Source organism: Ochotona princeps, chromosome 9 (assembly GCF_030435755.1).
Source record: "Ochotona princeps isolate mOchPri1 chromosome 9, mOchPri1.hap1, whole genome shotgun sequence".
Taxonomy (NCBI): domain Eukaryota; kingdom Metazoa; phylum Chordata; class Mammalia; order Lagomorpha; family Ochotonidae; genus Ochotona; species Ochotona princeps.
In genome coordinates, this window is record NC_080840.1 from 12,108,893 (window position 1) to 12,114,892 (window position 6,000).

Sequence of the window (6,000 nt, forward strand, 5' to 3'; positions counted from 1 at the left end):
CACTGCGAATCGGCAACATGCTGCAAGAAAAAAGCTTGTTCTGGGATAGTGCCAACTCTGATTTGCTTGCTGGTGTCCCTGAATCTCTAATGGAAAGCGGGCCAGACTGAGTGGAGAGCAGCAGAGGCCAGCAGCTGGCTGTAGAATCTGCTCAGTAGAGCAGCCTGGAACATCCCGACAGATAGTGTGTGGGCTTTCTTCTCCTTTTTTCTTCTTCCCCACCCACTGCCTACCCGTCAAAGCTGGGTGACACTGGCACAGTGAGATGAAAGCTGCCTGTTGGGTTTCTGGTCATCACCATGCTTGTGTTCCTCATTCGCAGCAGAACAATGTATCTGCATGGGTTTCTTGCCCTTGGAGCACATCGGCAGGACTGCTATGCAGAATGGGAACATCAAAAGGAGTGCAAGAGGAGCAGGGGTGAGAGAAGGAGACGCAAGAAGGACAGAAGAATCAGGGGAGCTTAAGGGAAAACAGGAAGACTAAAGTGAAGGGAGAGAAGCCAAGGAAGCCCGTTGCATCCAGAGAATGCTTCCGGAAACCTGGGTGGGGTGGGAGCAGCTATCCCCCAAGCCAGGCTGCTTCGGGGGTCCTCTTCACAGACCTGCAGCACATTCTCTGAGACGTTTATAGGTACACATCAGTTCGAAGAGGTTGGCGCCCCTCTGTCACCTTGTTAATTTTTTTTTTTCATTTTCTCCTGAGCTAGAATGCTGGGGCACCATCACACCTCTCTGTACTTGAAGGCAAGCTGATTATACTGCTCCTAACCCTGCAATGTAGCTGCCCCGGTGGCCTTCCTCTCCCCACCCCCTTTGGTTTTCCATCTGCTCCAACCCTCACAATTCCAATTTTATATCTGGCATAAAATAATTCCATTTGGAGAAATATCTTGTCATCATCCAAATCAAAATGCCACATTCAAAATGTTCAATGCCAGCAATGGATTGTTGTCAAAGGAGCTGAAGGAAAAGACTTTTAGACAGGGGAGGTTGACACACCCACTCCAATGCAGCATCATTGTCTTTGATGTCCAGGTCATTCAAATGAAGCTGGGAAAAATTTTAAGTACTTGGCTCATATGTTTTAAACTCTGTCACCCCTAGCCTGCTTCCCCAACTTCTTTTCTGGATGTTTCTAACTGTACTAAGAGCATGAGCAAGTCAATTTCTTTGGAGAACCTGGAAAATCAGAGCACCTGGGCTATTCCAGCAGCTCTTTTGAATCTCTGGATTCCAGGAATTCAGAAATTCCACAGCCCTGGAGTGTTCAGAAATCTTTCCTTTACTGGATGGTTCCGCACATCAAATGAAAAGGGGGCCACAACCCTCATCACAAAAGCCCAAGAGGTAAAGGCTGGTGGTCAGCTCACTATCTCTCAATAACTCTTTCTGCTTCCATTGGGCTGTCATGCCTTTGAGGCATTTAAGTAATTCTTCAAAGCCTTGTGAACAGTTACTTTAGAGAGGTTACATTGGAAGGTATGTCATTAAAAAGTTTATCCAAGCAGGGGAGAAGCAAGGCAAAGGAAAAAGGACTGACGAATTTTTAAAGAAAAAAGGAAAACACAGTTGTTTACTATAGATGAGGAAATATGTCACAAACTTTCCTGGTGCCTGAAACTGCATGTAGCACAGAACCCAATATACACTGCATTGTTTCCTATGGGACATGAGTATGGAAATGTGTAGTATAATTTAGAGTAAGAGATTAGTGAATTAGATTAAACAGACTCTTGCAATAATACGCTATAAAAAGTTACGTGATGTCCCTTTGCATCAAATACCTTTTTGCACTGTACATCACTGTAACCTTAACTCACTCAGTTTTTCTTTCCTTATCAGAGAACTTTCACTTTGACCCTTAAAAGGAGCACATTATGGCCTCTCTTTGACATACCTGGATTTCCAGCATCAATATTTTTGCACTTGGAAGTCATTATTGAATAAAATAGGGGTTACTTAAACATAAACCCTGCAGTGTAATGACAGTTGATCCAGCAGGTCAGAGGTCACTGAGGGACTAGTAACACATACAGCGTTGACAGACAGGACAAAGTTATGATGCATGCTCCAGAACTGGAGCAAGATTCCATTATGCCACTCAGAACAATTTGAAACATATGAATTGCTGATTTCTGAATTTCCTATTTAATATCTTCAGGTCACGACTGATCACAAGCAATGAAACCACAGAAAGCACCATCATGAGAGGGCAGGACTACTGCACTATGATGAATTCTTTGGGTGTTTCCTCCTGCCATTATACAGACCACAGCCAATGCCCGGAAGTCCCTTCTGTCTCGACCACTTACTGGACCCACTCAAACTCTAGAACACTTTAGGCTCCATGTCCAGAAATTCCACACTGTGCTTGCAGCAGGGTGTTTATAGTGCCAGAATTAAATATCTTAGGCTGATTATCATAAAAACTCCAGGCACATATTTTTTTTTTTACAATTCTGGGGCTGGAAAGTTCAAGCCAAGGGTTCAACAGAGACACTGTTTGGTGAGGGCTCTCTCTGTGGCTCCCAGGTGACTGTCCTCACAGAGTGGGAAGAGCAGTCTGGGCTCCCCTTTATAAAGTGCCACTTGCATTCATGGGGGAGCTGACCTGAAGACCCAGTTACTTCCTCAAAACTTCTAACATTATCACATTGGTGACTGTGCTTCAACATAGCAATGTTGAATGGACAGAAACACTCAGACTTCAGCAGCTGGTACTCAATGAATGACTACTGAAAGAACCAGCAAATCAGTGTGTGAATTAAGCATCACTTGTTTGTATTACTTTCGTTGATTTCCCCTCCTTACTCCAAAGTTAGTCCTCATTTTCTGATGGCTTTTAACTGTTCTTTATTTGATCCTTTGCCTGCTTTTGGTTTAACAAATCGTAGATTGTAGTGAATCTGTTTCCCTCCCTGTGGTGAGTACTTTAGTCAATTGTGAATGAGCGACAGACACATGAGTGCTAAGAGGTATGATCAATGAGAAAACCTGAAAGTTCCTTAAAGTTCAAGTAGAAAAATTCAAAAAACAACTTCCAGGAGAAGTTTCCGCTGAGCTATGGAAGTATTCATCTTTATTTTATTCCTTTTTTTGTCATAAGCAGGGAGCTGGATCAGAAGTGGAGAAGCTGTAGGCAGCCCAGCACTCTTATGGGATACGGGCATCACAAGTGGAGAACTGAAGTGCTATGCATCTGTGCGGGCTCCTTTTTCTTCTTTCCTCCTCTTCGCTTTTCTTCTCCTCCTTCATTCCTTCCTTTCTTTTGTTCTTTCTTGTAAATATTCATCTTTAGCATAACCAAGGCTCTGGACACGCAGTGTAGAGTGGCCAAAGAGCAAGTATGAGCATCAACACTGAAGCTCTTTAGGGCCTTTCTACCTTTTCAGACATGCGCAGAGCACCAGAGCCTGAACCTCTGATTGTAGATAGTCGGATGTTTCATGCTGGAGATTAAAAGACAGAATTGATCAAGGGACAAAAAAGTCCTCTCCTGGCCACAAATGCTTCCTTCCCCGGGGACTTGCAGGAGCAAGGTATCTGTAGAGTCCTTTTGGTGTGGCAGAGAAAACAATTCAGACATTGAATCAAAGCAACGGATACTGAATGCTTTGCAAGATTAACATATCAACTATATTTGTCTTCTATAGAAAAGTCACATTAACACTTGTCTAAGAAATATCAGATGATAGCACAGCTGTATTCTTATTTTTGCTTATTTTATTACACCATAAAAAAGTTTGGTGTTATAATTTTTGTAATGCTGCCCAGTGAAAATCATTTTAATTGAGAATGCGGTAAGAAGGAGGTGAGAATTTATTTTTCAAATTTCATGCTAGACTGACATATTCTGAGCATTTACTGAAATTACTCTGCAGGGAGAAAGAAAGGGGAAAAAAGACATTTCTACAAGGAAGGAACCCCTTAGTGTGTTTCGTAGCCATCTCCTACAGTCCTTTCTATATCTTAGTATATAAACCACTTGCTTCTCTTACTTGATTTACACAGTTTCCAATTAATTTCCCTCATCAGATTTGGCTTTCCATTTCACTTCCAAGATCATACCAGAATAACTTACTTAAAGGACAATTCTCTTGCCTGAAAAACTCAGAGTTAATCGGCCTCAGAATCTGATTCTAGTTCTTTCAGTGGGGAACATAGCATTTTCAGAACTGTTTTTTCTTTCTCTGTCTTTAGCCTACTATCTCCCTCCTCCAACTCCTTCCTTCTTTCTTTCCTTACTCTTTACTTAGTCAACACTGTATCATTCACAGTTCTAAATGCTACTTTTAGTATTGAGAAGGAAGCTATTTCTCCTTTCTCATTGTAAGGCACTAGATGAATCGATAGGGCGATGGGGTCAGGCTAACGGTGCAATGAGGAAAACGGGGGCAGCTCTCTGAAAGTGGACAAGATGTTGCTTCTCCCCAGAAGTTGCTTTGGAAAGGCAAGCTATCAATTCCTCTGAGATCCTAGTTTTACTATGAGAATTGCAATTAATAGTTTATCAATGGGATCCCTACTGAAATGTGGAAGGGCATTTAATAGACAGGCAGTATACCCATCAGAACATGGAAACAGCAAGTCTCTTTAAGAGGTGAGAAGTGCTTGTATTTTACCAGGAGAACAGCAAGGAAGTAGTGAACTCTCTTTAAGAGGGAGTGGAGTGCCTGCTTCTCTCCACAAGCTGCTTTTGGCCAGATCAAAAGTGCCAGTTCGCATTCCTCTGGGTTCCCAGCTTTCTGATCAGAAAGCAAGGAGACAACAACTTCAACCATCTTAGCCTTCGGCTGACCATGAACTAGAAAGGAGTTTCCAATCACACTGCTCTGACGGCCGGGCAGGGTTGTGATTCTGGCCCTTGGAGTTCTGTCTGAATCTCAAATTGATTGTTAGCTGCTCTACCTTTTTTCTTCCCAAAATTGTTTTTAAAAAACCTCGACCCTTACAAAGTTCAATGTCTTTCTCTCTGGACGTGCCCTACCTGACCGCTACGGCAGACTTCTGACCTAATAAATCTTGCTTTGGTCACTGATCTGTCAACATGATATTCTTCTTTCATGTGAGACAAGAGACAAGGTAGTCCTCTCTTTAGTATAGCTTTCTCCATAAGATCATCTGACATAATAAACTGTGTTCAATAGTATGTAAAATTCACAGTGTAATAAAACAACAATAAATACAGCATTTGCTGAAACTTTGATTGAGTAATACTGTTTCTTGAAATATACTTGTAATATATTAGGTCATCAATATCTCAAAGTAAAGCAAAACAACATTGAATGGCAAATACTTTCCAAGTATTGTTGATGAGAAATTTGTAGATTAGAGAGATTATCTAATGTATGCAAAGGCACAGAATTGGTAAATTACAGAGCCACGAAAACAAGTTCCTCTGGCTTTAAACCCCAAGCTCAGGACATGAATGAATGCACTTCGCTATGCCACGGTATACTGCTGAACGCTCAACAGAATGGTCTCTTTCTGTTTAACAGAGTTTTAGTCTTTTTTTTTTTTTTCAACTCCAGTGAGATACCCTAGGCAAACCGTTTGTGAAGGAAAAAAGTATCATTTTGGTCCAGTTTTTGAGGTTTAGTTCCCAGATTTGGTGGCTAATTGATTTTACATCCAATAAGAATGGCAGATCGCAATGGTAGAGTGTGTATAGAGGAATGATCCTATGGTGAGCTGGAGAGAGTAACTGGATGCAACTCGGATTTTTATAACTCTCTTGAGAACTACATCCTCCTCTTGGCCCTTCTTTTTCTTCCTTACTCTTTTTTTCCTTTCCTTCCTCCTCTTCTCTCCACCCCCCTTCCACCGCTCACCTCTTGTTCTGCTTAAAAGCTGATTTCTTTTGGGATTATCCTTAATGATCAAGGATCTCCCTCTAACCCACCGCTTAAATAGTGTTCACTCTTTGTGATTTAAGCATTTGCATGAGCTTAAGAGTTAAATTCTTTCCAAATCACAGTGGCAGGGAAACCCTGATTTG